Genomic DNA, 26,100 nt, shown 5'->3' on the forward strand with positions numbered 1-26,100 from the left:
ACACGCAGCCTTACAGTGATGCTTACACGTGCTGCATGTTGAAAGCTATTGACTTGGAACTATCTTTCTGTCAGTGGAACCGTTGCAATTTGAGTCTTGAAGAGCCGCATTGATTGGAACGCATTGCATTGAAATTTGAAACTTGGATAAAATTGTTGACAGTGAAGTGCGGACTGCAAAAAAAAGTTTCTGCCTCTTATGATATTTTGAGCAACGAATTTTCGCATTTTGAATTACAAAAGATTGTTCTAAGAAGCTTATTTACTATTGATGTAGGTACCTTCCAGCTGCGGTTCTGGTGGGGAGAGGGGGGGGGGGCGGTGGATAATTTACAAATGATGATTTTACAAATTTTCAAAAATAGACCAATAAAAAAGAACTTTAATAAATGCCCGAATAACAAAGACCATGGTATTAGGTAATATAACCAAACGGTAATATTCAATTTAACAATAAACTTCATCCTAATTTCAAAATCTTTATCAACCTTCAAAAATTTTGAAATCACCGTGATATTCAAAGTAAACGTAAAATGTACTGTCAATTCAAGACGCTTCACAGTTGCCAAATCTATCAGAAACATGATATCACAGCAATCATCTTATGATTTTTGTTGCAACTGTGTACTTCATAGTAAAAAGAAAATCCTAACCATAACAAAAATGGTAATCTTTTGCTTTTTTAACCCATTTTAAATTTTTTGTGTAATCGTTTTTCAGCCTGAGGGCTGAAATAAATTTTACGTGTGCAGATTTTGTTTACGCGCCATTTATCCGGACAGTTTTTATGTTTTCGAGAATTTTCAAACGAAAATTCATACGGTAAGTACTTTTAAAAATTAATTTTGTCTATTCTTTAATAACAATATTTCTACTTTTCTACGTTTCTACTCTACTTCAAGTCCCATTTTTATTTCGTTGTTGTCTGAGTGTGAACAGGACCGATGTTTGCGTTTGCGTTTGATTTCAACTCATATTTTGCCTTCAACAATGAATCAAATTAATATCAGTTTTCTTCAAACATATCCTTTTATTCATGATTTAGGAAGACTATTTGTTTTCTTCATATTTCTCATTCACTACAGAGCTGAAAAGAAGTCGGTTCAGTAGGGTCCATCGTACGAGGATATTGCGACGGTCGGATGAGAATGGATTCGATTTTTACGCCCAGGCATCCAATTATGCTTGGAGAAAACTATTCTATATCCAGGAAGAGGAGAAAAGAACAATGCATCTGAAATGTAAGTAAATTTATTTTAATAAAAGTATCGATTAAAAATTTTCAATTGTAAAAAATATCCGAAACCCCCTATATCAAAATATGAATAAATGTCAACCATGAAATTATACGGTCCAAACACATTCCAAAATTCCACAATTCCTATCAGAAAAACTGAATGCTCAAATAACCATCAACTTTATGGTTTTCTGTTCTCAAATGTATCGAAAAAATTTTGATTTTTTCATGGTTATGTTGCTTATCAACCCCTCTTTTTTTCTGGTAATTTGTGCCAAAACCATGGATATCATAGTCAAAACCATTGAATTTGACAGTGCATTTGATCGTTTGTTAGATAGTAGTAGAAGAGAGAGTCTACAAGCCCTAGCTTTCTTACGTAGATTATTTTGAGACTCTAATAAAGCTGCCTTTTGGCTCATGAACGGCACGAGACGGTTCCCGCATAAATCAGCATTGTACAATAACGATTTCCATTATCTTTTTCCTAAGACACACTGAAGATTAGCTTTACAGTTTTGGATTATTGATGTACGATTAAGGTAGTCTTTATTCCATGAAATGGAATCGTTTGGACGCACTTTCCGATACAGCGACCCGTTAAGTAGAGTAACATTCATTGTTTTTGCTTTTTTCTAGAGATTTTTCAAGAACATTAAGCAGAACTATAGATGTAATCGTTGTCATATCGTCCATTTCTATCTATTTACACGATAAACTGTATCTTTCAAAGATCTTTTTAAAATTTACAGGAAAAAAGAAAACGATTTATTTTATAATTGTTTTACAATTATTTAATTTCTTAAACTATATGCAGGCTTCGGATTCATTTGAGAGCAAAAACCCACGGAGCTAAAATCTGCTCCCATTCTTTAAGCGGCAAGAAGGAATGAGAAGGAGTGACCATTTAGCTCCAGATGCAATGCAATGTTCCTAGGGAGCTCTTTTTGCCTCTCACTCTGCTCTGAAAAGAGAAATGAGCGCTCTGCGGGAGTAGCTCTCTAGGAGAACGCCTTTGAGCCGAACGTTATGTACTGGGAATCTGACTGGCCCGTGTTCGTCTGTTTTGGTTTGCGCCGGCGGTGTAATTTGGAAATGATTTAATAAGAATAGCAAGAGCTAGAACGTGTTCTCGCTTATTACAGGGTTGTTAAATTTCGCCCGTCACGCTTGACCCGGCTTGTTTTTTTTTTTTTCATCAAACGACCGGCACCTTACTCAATTGACGGAGCCTCACTAATCGCATAACGGATAAAGCACTACAACAATCAACATTTCTCCGTCATGCGACTGGCGAAGCTCTTACACTGCTCCTACGGCTGCTGGCGGCAGGTACAACTAATTGAACGACTTGCTGGCAAAGAGCTACAATAGCAATAAAAAACTGAAAACGGGCTTGCTGGCAGGAGCAACAATAATAATAAATGCGTTTCTTTTTCGGTTATTATTTTAGCTTCAAATGACTGGGGAATGAATGACTGGCAAACGAAGTGACTGGTCGTTAAGGAACAGTCAATTGAGTTTGACGGACCATTTGACTAATGACGTTGAATTATGCGAACCCTGCTTATTAGTTTGTAAAGTAGAGTGGCCCAAATAAGCAGAATGACAGATTGGCTTAATGGTATCAAACTTTATACTGTTTATATTTTCCTATACCAACACTGTTGGTGTAAAAATATGTTTTGAAAAACTACTAAATGTTTTTATAAATAAATATTTTTATAATTCAGTTACCAGTCTGGGCAAAAACTCATCAAAATGCAAATCAAAGATTCACCTTTTAAATCTCGATTCCATATGCTGGGATATGATTGTTTTGCATCACGCGTTTGTTAATTTCACAATTTTATCCATCATAATATGAACTTTTATGATTTAAGCTGGTTGATTTTTAGTATTTTTTTACCCCTAAATGTATGCAGCACCTTCATGCCTTTTCTTGAAAAATTATTTATGACATGATTTTTTGCCTCACACGTCTGTTCATTTCAAAATTTTATCTATCATAACATGAACTTTTATGATTTAAGCTAGTTCATTTTAAGTATTTCTTACCCCTAAATGTATGCTGCGCCGTTATGCTTTTTCTTTCAAAACATTTTTGACATGATTGATTTGCATCACGCGTTTGTTAATTTCAAAATTTCATCTATGATAACATGACCTTTTATGATTTAAGCTAGTTAATTTATAGTCATTTTTACCCCCCTTTATGCTTTTTCTTTAAAACAATTTTTGACATAAAATTTTCGAACAAAACCAAAACTTACTGCAATTGGTTCTTTATGCGTTATTTCATCACAAATATATCCAAAACTAAGTTTTTAAACGTTTTCATTTGATTTTTCATTAAAAACAACGTTTGCTGCAACTAACCCCTTTTTTTAGTAGGGTGAAAACCGCATGCTTTGTAAATTTAAAAATAACTGGGGAAACCAATAATATTTCTGACTACGTTAATTTGATGTCCCATCAACCTTAAAAATGTTGATGTACAAGCATACACATATTATCTGAAAGCCTAAATTGCGACAAAAGTTTTACGTGAACATTGAATGGAACTTAGAGTAATAATATAAACGTTGTTAAGATTCAAAAATGGTCTAAAATTTGTTGTGCTTACATCGCCGCACAGCCACCCCACCAGTCAGCCAGCAGCTGTGAGCTACTTGAAGCAATCGAATATGTACTTAACTTGAACGCAATTCTGAATCGTCACACGCAAAGTGATTCCTCCCAGAGAGGCCTCTTTGGGAGGAGCGCTGAGCCTCTGAGGGAGCAAAGAGTGACTAGCGCCCTCAGCGATTCTGGCGGTAGGAGTAGCGAGCTGAGTTGCCAGGTGCCCAGATTTGTCTGTAAAACCAAGACTTTCGACCCTTCGTCCAGATATTGATCAGACACAGATTTTGCCCAGATTTTTGCTGAGAGTGCCCAGATTTTACAGACTTTCAAAAATTGAGTGATAAAATCAATATTCATGTATCGGATTTGATCCGTAAGTGGCAAATTAGACTGGAATCTGGCTTGTATTCTTTGGAATTTTACCAATCATTAATTAAACATATTTTTTTAAAAATAAGATCGGCTTGGTACGTGAAAGGAAACAGTGTTTGTTGTATAGTAATCAACTCGAAAATAACTCGAACACCATAGCACAACACCCCCCACCCCCCCCCCCCCCGCTTACACGATCCGTCAAATTTAATTTCTTGTTTAATACCAAATTTGTGATTTTCATTATGCACACACACACACAGACTTTTTTTTCGAAATTGCCCAGATTTTTTATCCTCAACACCTGGCATCCCTGGTAGCGAGAAAGAATTTTTTTTTTAACTGCCAGGAGTTTGGGAGTTCCTCCTCTATGAGCGGTACTGTTCTGCCTCTTTTGAGTCGCACCCCGGGATCCGTCAGAAGCCTGAGTTCGTCTTTGATTTTTAACCTATAATTTGTATAAATATGTGACCTATTAATGAACAATAAACGAACAAACAATCATCCGTGATACGATTATCCGTGTATTTTGACTCGATTTCCCGTTCATTTTTTTGTCTTGTGTTAAAGTTATTAGCAGTTTAACAGGGGTATGTCTTTTGGTATTAATAAACAATAATTTTTATTGACATCACTGCTAGATGCCTAACGAGGTATTGCATGACTACTTTTCATGGAATGCTTTGCGAGGCACAAGCAATGATGTAAATTGAATTTATTGTTCATCAATGCCCAAAGGCATACCCCTGTTAAACAGCTAATTACTTTTTGCCTAATAAGATACAAAGTTAAAGTCTTCGACAAAGTTGTTGTTTAGAAATGGTAGTTAGATTCCGTTGTTTATAGAAGCCCCAAGTGAGACGTGCTAACGTTCATTGATTCGCTCTATTTCTCACGTCTCACTGCTACACCGTCGATATGTTGTGAGAGTACCAGAGAGCCGAACTGGTAGGAGTAAACAAACGGCAATAATAAATGATAATTTTGCAACCACCAACAAGTGCGTATCGTCGCGTTTCTGACCCGTCCGAAAAACCCCAAATAAGGGAGAAAAAAAACTTGTTCCCCCACGGTGGGAAAGTATTAAGTGTTGAGTGAAGTGATAGTTATCATCTTCAAGCTAGTTTTACAGTCCGCTAGCATAGTGTTATCGAACATTTTTGGTCCTTCGAGCCGGATTGACCAGTGGAAATTTGGATAGTCCAGTGAAATTCTTGGACAATTTGAACAGTTGTGTGCCGGCTATTGTGTGGTGGACATTTTGTTGCTGTGCTTCGGTAGCAACAATTGGATTGGTCGGCGTCATTTAGGACGCGCAAAATCAACAAAGGACCTTTGTTTCGTCGTTCGCCATCGCGGATTCCAGCAACCAGCATCAAGCCGCTAGTGATTTGACCTAGCGAGGTGATAGCCAGTGGATCCCAATCGGAGTTGGCGTTTTGGATTCGAAGTTGGAAATTATCGAAGAACTTTTGGTCGAAACATTGGACGGTTTTTGGACGGATTGCTTGATGCAACGGATTATACGGATAAGTAGCGCATGTCTGTGGTTGTTGTTGTGTGGTTTTTTGGATTTTTGTGGTTGAAAATAAATACTGAAATTTTACTTGTATTTTGGGTAGTTGATTAATATTTTGTGCAATTCCCTGAGGTATCAAGGTATTTCGTCATCATTGTTGATTCCACTTTGGCTGTCAAGTCGCGACTCCCATTCAAGGTCGGTTTTGTGAAACGTAGAGCGATTTTGATTCAGTTTGGTCTGAATATTGGTTGGATTTTGAGTAAATCCATTGAGTTTGAGTCAGATCGGTTATCTGAAATTAGTCAGAGATTGTGTTTGGATTCAAGTGAATCAAATTGGTCAGATTGTGTTGGTTTCAGTGAATCAGAGTAGTGATTCAGTCAGTTTATTGTGTCGGATTGGAATTTTTGGTAGAATTCCTATTGGTTCAACTAGAGATAGTGATTTCACAGTTAAATAATCGCGTACTGTGATACTTCGGAGTTTTTCAAAGTTATTCGCTGTGTTGTATTAAAATAGCTTACAAATGGAAGACTACAGCATTTTGAGGAAGCAAGAGCGCCAGTTACGAGCCTCCATGAAGGGTGTCGCTTATTTCGTGCGGGATTATAAGCAAGAGCTTCATGAATCCCAGATTGAAGTCAGATTGTGTCTGTTAGAGTCGACCATGAAAAAATACTACCTGGTAAGGCAGAAAGTGGAAGTGCTTTTGGATGCTGCAGACAGTGACGGGGAGAAAGAAGATACCAAGGAATCAGAGGCAGCAAAGAAACGCAGGCTTCAGAGGCAGGCTGAAGAACGTGAAGCAAAATTCGACGAAGAAACGCTGGAAATGGAAGGGCAGTACTGCGCATTGAAAGCAGCACTCTTGGCTCTACGTCCGAAGAAGAATGAGTCGGTAATTCTTCTGGATCAGGGGAAGGAGCTGAAACCATGTCACGCGTTAAGCTGCCTGACATCAAGCTGCCAGGTTTCGACGGGAAGCTTCGTGATTGGATTCCGTTTCGGGACATGTTCTTCAGCTTGATTCACAACAACGAACGTCTCTCTGATATCGACAAATTTACGTATCTACGGTCAGCAATTAGTGGCGAAGCGCTTCAGGAGATAAGTTCTATCGAGTTGTCTTCTGATAATTACCAGGTAGCCTGCAACATGCTCGAGAAGAGGTACGAGAACAAAAAGTTGATCGTAAAAGCGTACTTGGACGCTCTTTTTGGGATCGAACCTCTAAAGAAGGAAAGCGGCGAAGCTTTGAATCACCTGGTCAGTGATTTCGACCGCAACATCCAGATGCTGGGCAAAATAGGAGAGGACACCGATAAGTGGTCGACACTGTTGGCATACATGGTGTGCACTCGTTTGGATTCAGTCACACTTCGTCAGTGGGAGAGTCACCACAATTCGAAAGATGTTCCGACGTACCAGAAAGTGATGGACTTTCTGAGGGATCAGGCATTGGTTCTGCAATCGATAGCACCGAGTAGGTCAGAGGACATCGAAAGTCGTCGCTATCGTACAACCGTTCACACCACATCGAGAATCCAGAACAATTGTGTTTTCTGCGATAATTCGTTTCATCCAGCATCTGCGTGCAGCAAGTTCAGAGTGATGTCTGTGCCCCAGCGTTTTGAAGTGGTCAAGATGAAGCGGCTCTGCATCAATTGTTTGGGTTCCGGTCACTTTGCGGATCGTTGTAGCAGAGGACCATGTCGTGAGTGCAACAGAAAGCACCATTCGATGTTGCACAAAAGTTTTAACAGTTTTTCGAGTCAGAGCTCCGTTTCACAAAACCAGTCGACAGTCAACAGTCAATCGTTTCATAATAATAATCGCCCAGGACCTTCTGGTCAAAGCCAAGAACAAGAGTTGATTAGACAGGATCAACAAAGTCAAACTTCGAACACAAATCCTCAAGCACAAGAGAATTCCACACATTCCTACCCCATAATACAAACACGCATTCGCCACACTCAACCACAACACACCACAGACAATTCTTATACTTTTAATGCGGCACCAAGGCCGAAAAGCGCTAAATTTCGTTCGCCTCGAGTTTTGATGTCAACCGCTGTAGTGCGCGTTGAAGATCGTTTTGGTAACCATACGTTTGCGAGAACATTGTTAGATTCGTGTTCTGAATATTGCTATGTTACCAAGAGCTTTGCGAAAAGATTGAGCCTCCGAAGAAGTCGGAATGTTTTGAGAGTCCAAGGTATTGGAAATCAGTCAGCTAAATCGATAGAGTCAGTTGAGGCGAGAGTTCGGCCTCGTGTGTCAGAAATTTCTTCATTTTCGGAAGATATGAGTTTTCATGTGTTGCCTAAGATTACAAGTTATTTGCCTACCACTAAAGTTCCGCTCAATGGGATCAAGATTCCTCATGATTTGGTATTGGCGGACCCCGAATTTTGGAGCCCGGGTCCGATTGATATGATTATTGGGGCGGAATACTTCTGCAATTTGGTGCGTTCAGGCAAGTGTCAGGTTTCGGAAAAAGGTCCAACTCTGCAAGAAACCGAGTTTGGTTGGGTTGTTTCCGGGAGAGTTCCGGATAGTTCCGTTGAATCTGTTGCATAGACAAAAGGTTAGAATGGTTTGTTATTTCTACTACTGCGTGCTTGGAAGACATTGGACAAGTTTTGGGAGTTGTATGTAGTAGTTTTGAACAGATATTCAAAGGAATCACGTTGAGAAATTCGGAAGGTACATGGTCGCCACCTTGCCGAAAAAAACTGCACCAATTGGGTAAATCTGCAGGAAAAGCGATAAGTCAGTTCCTCAGTTTGGAAGAAAGGCAATCTGCAAAGGGCAGAACTTAAGGCATTGTTTTGGAAATGTATCTATAAAAATTTGGCGATGGAAAATATTAGAGAATGCTCAGAAGATGTGTCGGTTGATATTTGTCAGAATCCAGTCAGAATGGGTCCTATCTAAGTAGGCAATGTCAGAAAAAACGTTTAGAATGTGTCAGAATTTGAACCTGGTTATTATTTCCCACATCACGAAGTGTTGAAACCGGAAATTACAACAACAAAGCTACTCGTAGTGCTTGATGCGTCGCGTCGCACCTCAACGGTCGTTTCGTCAAACGATGCATTGATGGTGAGGCCTACTGTGCGGAACGATTTGTTGACGAGCATCTTGCGCTTCCGTTTGCACCGATACTTCATCAGTGCTGACGTCGAAGATTGTACAGGATGGTACAAGTTCAACAACCGGATCAACATCTTCAGCAAATTTCGTGTCGAGATACATCAATGAACCAGCAAAACCTACGAGTCTACGACGGTGTCGAAGAAGGAAAGTTTTAGTTTAATTGGGTTCAACTTGTGGAAGGTCAACTCAAGCCCACGAAAAGTATTGACAAGCTCTCTGAAAATTTGGAATTATGAGTCAGTTAAAGTATGATTTGTAACCCTAGTTTGGAATATGGCACAGATTCAGATCATGCTTGGTTAAATTTGTTTGTTTCAAGTCCGTTGAAATAAGATGAATTGAGATCTGCAGTCGAACATTTGGTTCACATTTTGATGTAAGAATGTTACGACTTTGAGCTGAATGGTCACCTTAAAAGATATTCGAGAATTGATAAGTTCAACTCCTTTGTTCAAGATTGTATGATCTGCCTCGGGGCCGGTTTTCGAGAGCTCCATTTTTCCACCTCGGGTGGACAAAGTCGTCGGGGGTAGACCCAAGAATCAATAAGTAAAAGATACTTCATTGAAGCATTTTGGAAATAGGAGTTGGCTAGTAGGGTCTATTTAACGTCATACATCCATATCGTCGAGCGACAATCTTTGGAGATCGAAGAAATATTTCTTGGAAAGGGGTCGTGCGAGTAGGTCATGTTCGCACGAAGGACGAAACATTCAGTTTTTAGAAATCGTTTACTGACTATTCGGAACAATAAGAAGCATGAGTCCAAAATTGTTGGTAAAAATGTAAGCGGTTTGTAAGTTTGATTTCTTGGCAGAATGAAAATTGCACGTTTGGTTTGTTGTGTCTGTTTACGAGTCAGAATTGATATGAAAACAAGTATAAACAATGTTTTTTACCTTATTCGAAAAGGTGGCTGGAGTCTCGCATAAACTGGAAAAGGTTCAAATCACCCAGTCATGGTGGTGATATTTGTAATAACGGAATATCTCAATAAACTTTTGTACTTCTATTTTCATTTCATGCACTACGAGCAAAAAGGCACAAATCCTGCTCTAATCCAGAGATGCTTGGTATAAGATCCATCTAATCGATCTATGTTTAACACCGAGGACTACCAGGACAAAGTAGCACCTTGTGACGGTGTCATATTTTGCTTGAAATAACATCTGGAATGAAAAAAGGAATTGTTCATCACCTAGCATTATGGTATGAAGAGAAAATGCAACTCACCTGCGCGCTATTTGAACAAATTGTGTTTGGTTACTGGTGTCATCGTTTTCATGATTTGTGCCAACTAATCGCCGAAAAGTGCATCGAGAGCTAAAATATTTGCAAACCTTCAGCCGCAAGTCTAGCACAGTGTAAAAGGTTTCCTTTGTTCCGTGAATTTGGTTGAAGTGCGTTTGGGATTGAATCATGGTGATAGGTCGTTCCCAATTTCCTGGGGAAAGGTCAGATCGAGACTCCTACTCATCCTTCGTCTGGTCAAAGAATACGATAGCTGAAATACATAACAAATCTTCACCTTTGCACACTTGAACGGATGAAAAAACTTACCTTTCGGAACAGCAGTTTGGTTACTTCGATTGCCAAGGATCCCATCGTACCAATTTGATAACATCCGTTGGGAATTTAGAACCGGAGGTCGGAAATATCCAGATTTTTTTTTGGAATTTGCCCGGATAACACGTTTAGCAGCTTTAATCTATCCAGTCACACACGAAATTCCAGACCAAAACAAATCGAAAGTTGGTAGTGAGAGACCGTGAGAGAGAATATGTTCTCCATGGGCGCACGGGTACGGACAAAAAAAAGGGGCTCATCACCCTTACATGATGTAAAATTTGTTTACTAAAATTGCGAAATGTTGCATTATATAAAGTAGAGTAATTTGAATTGTATTGGCATGTAATTTTTACTAAATGGGATCATCACCCTTAAAGATGTCGATTTTTTTGGCGATTAATGTCGCATTTTTGTATTGTATAACGTAGGGTATGAATTGAAATCGGTTGAATTGTTAAAATTGTACTAGTATTTAAGAATTTAGTTTTGAAATCCGGTGGTTTCAAGGGGGCCGGAATGTTTAGAAATGGTAGTTAGATTCCGTTGTTTATAGAAGCCCCAAGTGAGACGTGCTAACGTTCATTGATTCGCTCTATTTCTCACGTCTCACTGCTACACCGTCGATATGTTGTGAGAGTACCAGAGAGCCGAACTGGTAGGAGTAAACAAACGGCAATAATAAATGATAATTTTGCAACCACCAACAAGTGCGTATCGTCGCGTTTCTGACCCGTCCGAAAAACCCCAAATAAGGGAGAAAAAAAACTTGTTCCCCCACGGTGGGAAAGTATTAAGTGTTGAGTGAAGTGATAGTTATCATCTTCAAGCTAGTTTTACAGTCCGCTAGCATAGTGTTATCGAACAGTTGTTCAGCGGAAAATTGGCACAAAAACCATCAGCAGGCTCGGCTCCACAGAAGAAACAAAAATGATGTTGATTTTTCAGTACAAAATATTCAATTTTTCCATACAAACCTAAATGTTCAAATTTTCTCATGTAAGCATGACTCAAAAATTCTGCAAAAAATCATGGATAAGTTTTGAACCAAAACGAAGCTTTTTAGACCCCAGGGTTTGAGAAAATCGAAAATGACCTCAAATCGACTCTGTATAATGTACACCTATAAATAAAAAGGGATAGAGCCCACAATTTTTTTTGTTGTTGTAAAGCATTGACACTCCGCTCTGGGATCGTTAACCTGGTTCCAATATCTTGAAATTTCTGCTCCTTCCAAATCCATTCCTGTATGTTTTCGTCTTTCCTCAAATTTTTATCATCCGAAACTCTATAAAGTTTTTTGTGTCGTTGTTCTCTGTTCACTTTTCATTACAAACACTTTGCTATTCCGTTTTCAAAGTAGTTGACAACAGTTTATAAGACTCCTTCAGCTGCAAATAGATGAATAAGGCAAAAATAAGTAAGTGATTTATCAAATGATCTTTCCTTTCACGTTCGAAAATAATCATAATTCAGTTCCCTAGCTCTGCTGAAGCTTGTAGAAATGATGTTTTTGAACTAGTATTAGCTAACTGTTTAAGCAATTCCCTTCTTGAAGGTTAAATTTATGATGTTTTAGTTGTCGCTTGAAGAAGGATCTGCTTGCTGCATCTAGTCGTTCTGGTCCGGCGGCCGTCATTGAAATACCCTGGCTTCAGCTTGACACTGGACATTGAAAATTAGGATTCGATGATGCCCCTGCTTTCCGCTAAATCCGGGGGACAATCCAATGAAAAAAAATCTTATACTTTTTCAAATCTTGATATTGAATTTTTATCTCAATTTTCAGGTTCAATTTGATGTGCAAAAAAACGAAATTTTCTTGCACAAAATTAAACATTCCTTTCACTTTCGAGCACAGCCTACCAAGTAGGTTCTGCTCTGTCCGAGTTATAATGGTATCAAAGCCATTCAACGCCGAACTATCGGAAATAATCATTGGATTTTTTTTCTTTTTTTTTATAGAGCAGGGAAAAGCCCCCGGGAGTTACTTTCAAGGTCATTCTCCCGAAGGCATAAAACCTCCTCACTTTATATTCATGTTTTTTCTTTGCATACAATTGTAAAGTTTAACAATATTTGTTTTCTTCACTTTTCATAATTATAAATTTTTCAGTTTTTGGGTGGTGGTTAGTGGCATAAGGCGGTGGTAGAGGTGGCGTGTGGAGAGGGCGAGAAAAAACGGTTTGTGGCAATTAGTGACAGTGAACTTTCAAGTGAATAACTTGACATTTTCTGAGCCTCCAGTGAGACTACTCTCAGCTGTTAAGGAGGCTTTGGAGAATTGATGGATCTGTGGCTGGTTCTGCGATCGAGTTTGTTTTTATAACTTTACACTAGAAAGTTAGTTAAATTAGTCCTCAGGTGGACTGTAACTAGTCGTTTGAAGCTGGCTCTATTTCTTATGAGTTTCAGGTGTTGTGGTAGACTGTTGTACTTCATTTTGCTAAAATACTCTTCATATGCTCGGTTTTCGCCCTTATTTGTATTAGATTTCCTCTCGAACGTGTTGGAATCCTATGATCCTGATACAAAAGTTGTTTGTTGTGGTGGAACAGAGGATTGTGCAGCAGGTTGTGGATCTGTACGACACTCTGAAGTTCTCTTAGTGCGGCTATAGGTCGAATAGACGGCAAAGCACTTGGAACAAGCTAATCTACCCAAGTAACACCGATAGTTTTATTTGACTCTTCAAGCCCCTTATAAAACCAAAACTTGATCTAGTAGCCTGCTATAAAACTTTGAATGTCACTTGGGCTATTTTGCATAGCTTGTAGTAATCTTATATTGGTTTTTCTTGCGGCTCCCCAAATGGAAACCATGTATTGCAATTTAGATTGCACAAATGCATGATACAGGCGAATAAGATTTTCGGTAGGAACGAATCTCGATATCCTCGAAGTTCTTTCTGTAATCGTTCTATATGGACATCCCATTTGATAAGTTCGTCAAAGATCAGCCCGATGTACTTGAAACTTTTGACCTTTTCAATCATTGTTTGGCCAACTTAGAGCTGACTATGACAGTCAATTGGCCGATTCGTTGATTTGAAGATGATGTATTTAGTTTTTTCAAGATTCAGAGACAGTAGGTTGGCGTCGAAGTATTCTTGTAGAGTGACGAGATCCTCTGACATCTGAGATGTTATTCTGCTAACATCAGTGTGTTCATACGACAATGAAGTGTCGTCAGCAAAAAGTCTAGGTTTACCATTCAACTGAAGTTTGTTTAAGTTGTTTACGTACAGGATGAAGAAAAGGGGCCCCAAATTGCTGCCTTGAGGAACTCCAATTGGTAGGTTTCCTAAATCACTTGTAGTGCGGTTGATTTGCACAAACTGTCTCCTATTCGTGAGATAGCTTGAGAAAAGAGAATTCGCTATACCCCTGATTCCATGCGCATCCAGTTTCTAGAGCAGTATCGAATGATCGATCGTATCGAACGCCTTCTTCAAATCAAGGAACAATACCCCCATGAATTTTCGATGATCAAGGGAAGTGTGAATACCGTCGACCAGTTCGGTCGCTGCGGCTAGTGTGCTCAAGCACAAGGCTCAAGCCTTCCCGGAACCCGTATTGATAGCTATACAACAAATGGTGCTGTTTCAGGTATTGCGCAACACGAGCTGCAAAAAGTTATTGTTCTAAAAACTGATAAAACCGTTATTGGACGGTAGTTACTACAGTTCGTCTTTTTCCCCGCTTTGAAAGTTGGAACGATACGTGCAGTTTTCAGAAAATCTGGAAATTCCTTGGTCCGAGCACATTCGTTGAACAGATCTCTCACTAACGGTGTTAGGATAGTGTGAGGAGTTTCGACAAACTGTGTGGTGATTCCATCTGGTCCCGGATTTTTTGACGAATCAAGTTTGTTTATGAGGACAATAAGTTCTTGTTCGGTTGCTGGTCGTAAGTAGATACTGTTGTGGTGGTTGACTGCTGGAGTGTGATTTGTGTGAGCATTTTTTGGGATTGTAGCCGCTAGTTCAGTTCCAATATTACAGAAAAATTTATTGAACGGATTAGATATGGGTTTAGATTTTGATGGATGGATTGGTTGGATCAAAAGTTACGCGAGGTTCTTGAACTGAAAAATGCGATTTCTTTTGAATTCGTCAAGAATCATGGGAACATTATTTTTCACTCGACCAATCAGTTTCTGTCTACAGTAATAAAGAAAAGGAAAAATGAAACCAATGATTTCGTAGTGCTTCAAAATAAGAATTTCATGATTGTCAGAAAAAAAATTAATGAAATTTATTTACTGATTGTTGGAAAGAAAATATAATTTTAATTTTCAAACAAGCGTTTAAAGTTCAATAGAAATCGCATTTTTCAGTCCAAGCCTGAAATACTGTACCGAACGTAATTTTTGAACAAACCGATAGAACTTTAAAGAAATAAACACATTAATGTTTTATATTAAAGAGATCTATTATAAATATAGCAGTTTGAATAGTAAAAACCGAAAAAGTCAAATTTTCGAAAAGTTGCTGTATTTCAGCTCACAAATATTTTGTGAGATATTTTTTTTTAAGTTTTGTTAGTGACACTTTACCATCCTTATGGCATTCGTGTCGAAATGTGAGATAATTGTTTGTTAGGTGATCCATCATTTAAAGAAAATATGGACAAAAAATAATACCACGGTAAAATTTTATGCAAGTTCAAAGTTGAAATTTCAGTGCACATGAATCCGATTTCTATAGAACTATGTACGGTACTGTAGGTGTACTTTTGAAAAGCATTTTATACAATTTTTTATACTCAGAAGTAGCAATACAGGAGTTTTCTTTGATAAAATTTTCTGACTCAATTATCCGTCAGATACGATTATACGATCCGAAAAAAATTAGGGTGAGCGTAGACACGAGTCCGGCATGTATTATATCTTTTTGTCATACAAAATTCAAGAAGGTATCTTTTACAATTTTTTGTTGTTTGAATCTATGAAGCGTTTTCCCTCGAAAGAAACCTTTTACAATGATACACCTCTGATTAAAAAAAAATCATCAAAAGATCAATTTTAAGTATATATGACTATTTTGAAGGAAGTGAAAAATGTGTTCACAAATCCCGCAGCTTTAGAGCTCAAGCATCTCCTCATGAACATTGAATGGAAATTAAAATTATTTCCCGGCGAAAGAACGCCTAGCTTATGATTGACGAATACTCTAGAAGCAAATGCCTCACCGTTTTCTAACTCTGCCGGTGAAACATCAAACGGAAAAGCCAGACGAGACGTTGGAGCCACATGTGGAGAAGCTGCTGGCTGATGCTGTGCCATAAATTCAATCCTCCTAATGCGGGGTTCAGTTTTTTTGTCGGTTTTAGTTCACTTTACTCTTCTAAGCAGCTGCTGCTGGTGAGAAAATCAAACAGGCCAGCGAAATGTTGAAATATAAAATTTTTCTACACTAACTTGTTCGAGAAAACCACCTGCTGGAATTCCGTCGAATCGTGTCTGTTGCTGTTGCTTTTGCCGTTGTTTTAGATCGGAAATTTGTTAGCCGATTAATTGAAATTCTCGGAGTGGTTTATTTTCCATTAGGGTGGGACGTTCAAGTTATTTTAAATTAAAATCTAAAATTGAGTGTATACTTTAAACTTCAACAACCTCAATATTTCAAGTTCTAGGCATCAGGCTCCCAGAAGTAGTTTTTCTGCATGACAAGTAATTATGATTCCTTGAGCATTTTAAAATTTAAATTGCAGTTTCTGTCCAATATCAGAACATTCGACGTAGGCTAAGTTTAAGGCTGTTGAAAACTCTCCCACGCAACCTTTTCCCATTAAATTCAATGAACGACAGCTCCCAAATAGTTTCAGCAACAACTAGCCCCCCGAAAAGTTGTATCGATTTTGAATAAGGATCAACTTTTCCTTTTTGGGGTTCATAGTGAAACCGTCTTTTCAAGTGGGACCGATCCTAGAGAACTAAACAATAAAAAAAAGGAACTCCCAACATCCCATCCCGCATCCTACTTTCATCGAAAACAAACCACAAAATCCGCTCGCAATTCAATTTCAACATGATTTATTTTCAATCGGTTTGCCTCCTGCCAGCCCAGCTTTCTCGAGAGGAAAAGTGGAAAGAGGACACACACATTTTAGGAACAGGCTACAACGAACGGCTCCGGGGAAACCACTTCCGGCAAGCTCGAAACTCGTCGTAGGCGTACCTACCTGTGTCTGTGACCTGCTTTTAGGCTGAAGTGGAGAAGAAGTGCTGAAACGCACCACCACTTTCACCAGTTCTACAGATCCTAGAGCAGAAGCCTTGGCCATGGACTAACTAGGCAACTTTCTCCGCCTCCCCTCCACAACAAGGACGGAAATTAATTCCAACACTCGTGAGTTCACTTTGTAGACATTCGGTCGAATGTCAAACCGGATTGCAATTTGTTTGATTTTTGTGCTATTTACCTAGCTGTGGAAGGAAGAGGAAATTTCGATCTGTTTGAGGAATTTTTTTTTTCGATGATTTATAACATAATGGCATAAATTGTAGCTTTAAACACTCGTGATCTCAATTCCGGGGTCGAGATAAATACTGTTATGTTGAATTGAATGTCAGAACGAACACTATTTTTGCATAAAAATAATTGATTGATTGTTGCCTTTTCTCATTTAGTAGAAAGTCTATGCATGGCCGATACAACTCCATTAAATATTGTCTATTCTTCAAGGTAAATCTTCGAAATAGACACGATAGTGAATTTACAGTAGATGCTGATAAATTCCTTCCATGCGAGCTCATCACATCGATAAGGAATAATGTGTTTTACATATAAGTAATTATTGGTTCCTTGAATCTAACAAATGACTAGAAGATGAGTTCTACAGGTAAGACAAACTGAAAGCGTCATTCATACCTACTTTTTAAGCCTTTAATGGACTGGAGAACACGAATTCCATTGTACCACAGCAAAAAAAAAACATGTCCCCCCTTTTTTTTTGCTGCCGACGATAACGGTCAGATATAAATGTTATCAAAACGAACGTTCTTCGCAGTAGTAAATGATTCGCTACTAATAATTTTGTGGTAGTACTGTAGTAAAAAGTTACAGTGGTTGTATATATGAAACGACCGAGAAGTTCACGTAGAATTACTACAGCCTATCCCGAGTCAATGTGTTTTTCGTTTCAAATAAGCATTCTAGAATAAAGTATGTCGAATTTTTTAAAGGAACTTAACTTCGAAAAAAATCATTCTTCCATAAATTGTCGTTTTAATAACTATTAATGGTCTAAATCGACCCATAAAGATAGTATGCAGCTTTTTCAACTGCATAACAAAAGGCGAATTAAATATAAGTATAAGCAGAAACAAGGCCGATGTCGTCGAAATTATGCGCCCGGCAGTTATGCAAATAATGTGATAAACACATGAGCTTTGTATCAAACGCTTGCGAGAAAAGCCTACAATGACTGCTTTGATCTAAACGCTTGACTCAGGGCAAAAGCTCTCAAACTGTTTTTAGTCTCATGCGTCTCGTTGGATTGGAATCAGTATCATGTTTTCATTTCCCTTAAGATCACATAGCAATCACTAGCTTAAACTGTTGCTTAAACACGAGATTCCCGAGGAAGCGTTAGATTGACCATGTTTTCATATCTTCAAAAAACAAAAAAGGCCCTTTTCAGGGCCAAAATCTTAAAGAGAGTTGCGCTTGACTTTTCTTTTTTTGGATGACGAGTGCGTTGTGTTGGTGGTGCGTGATGGGCGGGTGGTGTGTGATGGGTGAGTGTTGTGTGATGGGTGGGTGGTGTGTGATGGGTGGGTGGTGTGTGATGGGTGGGTGGTGTGTGATGGGTGGGTGGTGTGTGATGGGTGGGTGGTGTGTGATGGGTGGGTGGTGTGTGATGGGTGGGTGGTGTGTGATGGGTGGGTGGTGTGTGATGGGTGGGTGGTGTGCGATGGGTGGGTGGTGTGCGATGGGTGGGTGGTGTGCGATGGGTGGGTGGTGGTGGTATTTGATGGGCGGGTGGTGTGTTACGTGCGGGTGGTGGTGGTATTTGATGGGTGGGTGGTGTGTTACGTGCGGGTGGTGTGCGATGGTGGGTGTTAAGCGAAGGGTGGGGATGGGGAGTGTGGTGGGTGAAGGTGGTAAGGGGGTTGCGGCGTTGTGTGTGTGTGTGTGTGTGTGTGTGTGTGTGTGTGTGTGTGTGTGTGTGTGTGTGTGTGTGTGTGTGTGTGTGTGTGTGTGTGTGTGTGTGTGTGTGTGTGTGTGTGTGTGTGTGTGTGTGTGTGTGTGTGTGTGTGTGTGATGGGATAGTGAGGTGGGTTTGTGAGGTTCTGAGCTGTCACAACACAACTTACTTCCGCCGCTGTTGGTCAGCTCTGCTACTGCCCGTGTCACTAGTTTCAATTTCTCTGATACAATGAACCAAACCGTCAGTTGACCCCTTGTTTTATACCTTTCGTAGGCTGGAAATAACAAAACTCATGAAGGGGCGGGGCGTCTAATTTTTTTTCCATTTTCGAATAGCCAATCAACGTTGAGCAGGCTTGGTATGTCTTTTAAGAGAGATGTCTTTGAAAGAGGCGTTTTTCGTGACGCGAGATCGGTTCGCGAATTTCAATTTGCCCCCCTATAGTGTTGCCGTAAGACGTAATTCTACGTCAAAAACATAAATCTTGAAAAAAAAAACGAAAAAAATGATATGATACAAAACTATCGAAAAATTGATTGATTTCATATCAGACAATTGTTGTTTAGCATATCGTGTTGAGCTACGACTGCAAGTTGGATGTAGCGTGAAAATATCATAGACCAGAGTTTTGCCATAGCAAGTCTATTTTTTGTGACCATGTGTTTTGTTAGAGATTTTCGTTTGTGGTTTTACCTCTAGATCACAATTTTTTTTCGCTGAAAAAAGTAACAGATGCTTTTTTTCATGATTGTTAATAACTTTCATTCAACGAAAAACTTTTTAAATAAGGGACATTTTTTTACAGCTTTTTCAAAAATTGAATACCTACAGGGACTAAGGAACTTGACTTTTAGTACCTACTATTTCGGTTGTAGTTTTAGCATACTACAACAATTTTTTAATACACTTTGAAACATTTTAACATTGACTCATAGCTTTATTTCTATAGATTTTTTGTTAATATGTATTGCTCCACAAATAACTGGGATACTTACAGTCAACCGCAAAATTAAAATCAAATTTACTATAGATTTTTTTTAATATTTCTAAAGATGTTACGAAAAAATCAAAAAACCATTTTGACTTAAAATGTGTATTAATAATTATCAAAAACCATAAACGAGGTAGGCAAAAAAGGTCGTACAAAACAAGTTTTTCTCAAAAAAACATCAAAACAAAGTTAAAAAAAGAAGAAAAAAATGGCAAAAACTATTAAGTAATAATCGAATATAATCATCTTTGGTATTCATGAATTCATTTGAGCGTTGGGACGCCTGTTGATTGAGGATTTTTGAACCCTGTAGATCATGTGACCAACATTTTCAACAGGCGGGCAAAATTTCAGAAATGAGATTGGCTGGCGGGCCACAAAAACAAATTGTTCAGGAGTATTTAAAAAAAATACAACAGATTTTTGAAAACGCTTAGAAAAAAGCATTTGCCTCGGTCACATCGAGTATAGATTAATCTTACTGAGTCATTTTTTTATAAATTTCGCTCCTGTAAAAAATAGTACCAATATCATGCAAGGCGGCATCCATAAATTACGTAACGCAAAAATGCACTTTTTTGACCCCCTCCCCCCGTATGTCACAAATCGTAACTCTTCGACGTACCCCCCCTATGAAAATTACGTAACGCTGATAATCACCCCCCCCCCCTTCTTCTCATGTTTTAAAATACAGATTTTCGAAGATAAAAAAAAAATTTAACAGAAACGTTCTTCAAAACGGAATAAATATCTATTCAAATCGTTTCAAAGTACTCATTGATGATAGATAACTCTCTGATAAAATAAATTGATTGTCTTATAATAAGACTCTTATTACGAGTTGCTCTGTGCTTGTTCACTGATGTTCTACCTTGTTTACTTTATTCTGTTTAAGGAGCATAACTTGTTATGCAAAATATACTACCCTTTGTAATATTCGTCGTAAGAATCAAAATTGCTTTTTATAAATCGTTTGAGAAAAAATAATAAATCCGTCTTATGGAGAGTTGAGTTCTTGTGGATAAATATACCTAGTTTTCCAACGGTTATTTTACGGATATTCAATACACATTTTAAGGAGTCTATCTCAGAATCTTTAAAAAGGTAAGGTTACAAACCGGTTTGAATCATGTTGAATCTTACAAATTTTTAGCTGATTTGGTTTGTTTATAATTCTGCAAAAATAGCATGACATCAAAAAAGCTGCGATTAAGTAAACTGAAATTTTTAAGGAAAAAACTCGTTACGTAACGATGAGCATACCTCCCCCCCTCCCCTATGTCACAATTCGTAACGCTCGAGCTTACTCCCTCCCCCCCTAAGAGCGTTACGTAATTTATGGATGCCCCCCAATACGAAACGTATTATCCCTCCCAACTTATGTATGTTTTCATGGAATTTAAAACCTCTTCGGCTTATTCATCCTAAAAATGTCAATGGACATAGCGTCAATTTTATGGTCTCCAAATAAAAAATAATGATCTTTTTCCAAAATTCACCGTTCTTCTTAGAAATATTTAATAGAAAAATTAGAAAAAACTTCAGAATGGAATTGTTGAAAAAAGTAACGGTCACAAGCTTTTGACATTTAAAAGAATAATTATTTCAAAAATATTAATTCTACAAAGAACGGATCTCAACATCAACTCAATCCAACTATTTTCAAAATATATTAGGGAAGACTTCTTTGAAAAGGATGAATACGAATTTGATTGTTTAATAATCAATTTAGCTTCTTTAAGTAAAATTATAAAAAAAAATCGTTGTGGCCCGCGAAGCTCATTTCGGAAAATCCTTGTTCTAAGAACAGAACCTTTTTTTTTTAAATATTCTTCATATATCATTCGGATAAATATATCTGAATTAACACTAGCTAAATTCAAAATAATGATTTGATTTTTTTTTTCGGAAATGGTATAACGCCTAGGAATAAAAGTGTATCAAAACTTATTTCGAAAAAACGCGCTTTTGTTGTTGTGTTTGGCCTTTTTCCATACATTTTTCGAACATTTGCAATTTTCTGTAGAACGTCAAAGTATTCGAACATAATTTAAAAAATATGAAAAAATATAATAAAAATAAAAATAAAATAACCAAAAATTATTTGAAACATGAAAAATTATTTAGCATTATTTACCAAAAATTGTTAATTTTTACACTTATACCCGTATGGATTTTAGGGGCCTCATCTAATTTTACTAAGAATTTACCGTCACTGAAAAAATAGAATACAATTACAATTTTTAAAATAACAAAATTGCACGGCATTTAACACATTATCTGTAAATTTCATCACACACTATTCAATGTTTTCCGATTGGATTTTTGTGGCTACATATGTTTGGTATGAAGAGCGTTCAAGCGGACTCCAGTTTTAATATTGAGGAGTTTGGATAGCCTCAGAAAGATCGGAAGACCCTATCAATATTGTTTAGATTTTAAATGTTCACCGAATCATATCAACATCATAAATGAAACTATTCTTTCACAACAGCTTCAACCATTCGTAACTTGAATTCCAATATCAAAACCTTCGTTCATCTATAAAAATTTAATAACTTTTTCAAATTATGTGACATATCAAAAGTTTGCTCTGTAAATTTGCCAATTTTTAATATTTTGCTTAACTTTCCAGAAGAGGGTTTATCTTTGAAAATTAAACCAAGTCCAAATATATTTTAATTGGCAACGTGCTTTGTATTTGTGTACATCAATAATGAAAAACTAAACAGATTTTGCATTTTGGTAGTAGAATTAAACTAGAACCGGTTTGGTACTGACAAATCTATCAGAAGAACGACTTTTTTATAATAATTTTACTTAAAGGACTGCAATGATTATAAAACAATCAAACTCGGATTCATCTTGTTTAAAGAAATCTTCCCTAATACACTTGTCAATTTGAGATTCTGGAAAATTTGAAAATAGTTGGATTGAGTTGATGTTGAGGTCTGAGGTTGAGATTTGTAAAATTAATATTTTTGAAATAATTATTCTTTTAAATGTCAAAAGCTTGCAATCGTTACTTTTTTCAACAATTCCATTCTAAAGTTTTTTTTCTTATTTGTCTATTAAATATTCCTAAGAAGAACGGTGAACTTTGGAAAAGGGTCATTTTTTTTATTTGGAGACCATAAAATTGACGCCAGGTCCATTATAGACACGCGATTTGAGATTTTTTTTTTTTTTTTTTTTTTTTTTTTTATGAGATAGAGGAAAGCCCGCGGGAGTGTAATTCTTTCCTGAATTCCTTCTCCCGTAGGCACAAAACCTCCTCTCCATTTATTTTCATAATTTTTTTTTCATTTTTTCAATAATCAATTGACAATTCATTTACAATGATTTGATTGCACTTCGATTCACAATTTTATCACTTCCACTGTTTTAAATTTTATTTGAATATTGTTTTTTTTATGTACTGCAACGTTGGTGGCGATGCTGGTGGCTGGCGGTAGCGGCGGTGGTGGCGGTTGTGGCGGTGGTGGCGGAAATGATAAAGCAAACATTTGGTTTCGGGGTTAAATACAGCGTGTGATAAGAATAATTGGGCAAAACTTTGAACTTAGGATGAGGAGGACGAATGAGCATCCCCAGTGAGAAAATACTCTTTTGAGGGGATGCTTTCGACGAGATTTTCTAGTTACTGGACATGGCGTTGGGGGCTAAGGCGAAGTCGTTTGACTTCTAATATGAACTTTTACAAGTTTTTTAAATCTTGTTATGCTGTTTTCTGATTTAATGTGAAGTGGAAGGGCGTTATACCGAGAGATACCAAAGTTTGAGAAACTTTGTTTAGCCTTTTCTGTATTCATTCTTCGAATTTGGAGGTTTCCTTGACCTCTTGTTTGGTATCCATGCGCTAGTGTCGGGAACTGAAGGTTTTTGTGTGCTCTGGGGTTATCGAGAAAGTTTTTCATCTGAACTAGTGTCTGCACTTCTCTCAATTGTTTGATGGTGAAAATAGATGCTGCTGAGTTTTGGAATAGCTGATTTGTTGGGTATAGCCGTGGTTTACTGTATACTATTTTCAAGCATCTGTTTTGAATTGTTTGTAACTGCTTCAGTTTGGATTTTGACGCACTTCCCCATATGGCAATCATATACTGCAATTTCGATTGCACATAGGCATGATACATAGTTATCATTTGCTTGGTAGGTAGAAACTTTCTAATCCTCCAGAACAATCCGCAAGTAGCACTCAACTCTTTTTTCAGGTTATCGATATGATCGACCCATTTGAGCTTATCATCAATGGTTAAACCTAAGTACTTATAGTGAGTCGTTTTTTCGATAGTTGTGGAATCGACGACTAGACTCGGTATTATCTGAGCTGTATTAGAACGAGGTGCTTTGAATAAGGTGTATTTTGTTTTGAGGAGATTGAGCGACAGAAGATTTTCAGAAAAATATTCTCCTAATGTCTTCAAATCGAAACGCATATCACGAATTATTTGATCATTGCTTTCACCAATGTACAGCAATGATGTGTCGTCAGCAAAAAGGCGAGATTTTCCACGGAGATCGAGATTCGGCAAGTCGTTGATATAAATCAAGAATAACAGTGGACCCAAGTTGCTACCCTGTGGAACACCAACTGTTAGTGGACGTAGTTGACTGGTGACGTTATTGGCTATCACATATTGGGTACGATCAACAAGATAGCTTTCCAGAAGTCTGTTTGCAGCTCCTCTGATACCGTATACATCCAGTTTTCTCAACAAGATTTCGTGGTCAATTGTGTCGAAAGCTTTTTTGAGATCTAGATAGAGTATTCCCACAGATTTTTTAACATCCATTGCATTTATTATGTCATCAATAAGTTCGCAGGCTGCGGTGAGCGTACTAGATCCACTTCGAAAACCGAATTGATGCTTATACAAGATGTTATGTTGATTTAGGAAGTTCATCAATCTGGAGGCCAACAGTTGCTCAATGATTTTGTTTATGATTGATAGCACTGATATTGGTCTATAATTGTTCACTTCCGATTTACTACCTTGTTTATGGATTGGAATAACCTTTGCTGTCTTTAGGTATGCAGGATAGCAGCCGGTCTCGATAGCTTCATTGAATACATCCCTTATGATGATTGAGAAAATTCTGTGGTGTTTTTTCAAGAATGATGCTGAAATTCCATCTGGTCCTGGGCTTTTATTTATTTCTAGGTCTTTTATTTTCAAAATAACCTCATTTTGATTGACAGGTCTCACGAAGAAAGACGAGGTGATTGGTGTCAATGTTTGAAATCTATCGATATTACGCTGACTGTTAATTGTGGAGGCTAGCTGGGGTCCTATTGTGCTGAAGTAGTGATTGAAAGTATCGGCTACATCCTTGCTTTTTATAACTTGATCATTTTGTATAAGTTTCATCTCCTCTAAAGTAGGTTCTTTATTTCCAATAATCGATTTCATATTTTTCCACACAACTCGTTGATTTGACGTATTGAACAAGGATTGGTAGTAAACTTGTTTGGCGTGCGCTTTTTCCCTTACTACTTTAGCTGAGACATGTTTCAATAGAGCTTTCACTTCGATGTCGTGGGGTCTACGCTTGATTCTGGATAATAAATTGTGTTTGATTTTAACTAATTTCCACAGATCAAATGACATCCAGGCACAAGTGCTTTTAACTTTGGCGATGATTCTGACCGTTTTAGAATATTTAAGTTTCAGATTTTGGTATAACTCAATCATTTTTTCCAATTTTTCACTCGCAGAATTGCCTTCTACGTTTACTGATTCCTCTTCAAAGGACAAATTTAATTGATTATAATCGATTACAACTTTCTCCAGGACTCGAGAAGTGATTGTTTTTCCAAGTGAGAATGCAGAAATTACAGTGGAATGGTCGCTAATTTCAGTTTCGACTGTCGCATTTTTAACACAATTCGATAACGAATCGGGGCAAACCACGTGATCAAGTATGTTATTACTGTTTGGTCGAGTAGGAAGTGTGTTGGTAACTGTCATGTTGAAACATTTCAGGATATCAAAATAGCTCTGTGTAAGTTCGTTGCTAGTATTATTAACTGGAATATTCACGTCGCCAACAAGGATTTTTGCAACACTTGGCTCAGAATCATGAAAAATTGATTCAAGTTGAGAAAAAAAAGAGCTGGAGGAATAACTTGGAGGTCTATACACAGCATGTATATCTACATGCATACTGGTGACGCCTAGGCGTATCTGAATATGATGAAATCCATTTTCGTGAATATTCAAAAGCTCCTCAGTGACGATAGTATTTTTAACAAAAACCGCTAATCCTCCTCCTTGTGATTCGGGTCGACATGAGAAAAAACTTTTATATCCATTCAGCTGAAATAATTTAATATTCGCTTCCTTTACCCAAGTCTCCCCTATGACTACAACATCAAGATTTCCAGCATAGAGATCTATGGACTCCTTCAATGCATCAAACTTATCCTCGGCGTTCATTCCTCTTATGTTTTGTTGCATTATAGAAAGCGT

At 37.7% G+C, this 26,100-nt stretch overlaps 1 protein-coding gene across 2 annotated transcripts in view; it reads right to left on the minus strand.

Moving 5' to 3' along the window:
* Positions 1 to 26,100, minus strand: part of LOC129758154 (uncharacterized) — a 240,152-nt gene that overhangs the window by 18,515 nt on the left and 195,537 nt on the right. The gene's annotated exons all lie outside the window — the stretch shown is intronic.

This window comes from Uranotaenia lowii, chromosome 3 (genome assembly GCF_029784155.1).
Source record: "Uranotaenia lowii strain MFRU-FL chromosome 3, ASM2978415v1, whole genome shotgun sequence".
NCBI lineage: Eukaryota > Metazoa > Arthropoda > Insecta > Diptera > Culicidae > Uranotaenia > Uranotaenia lowii.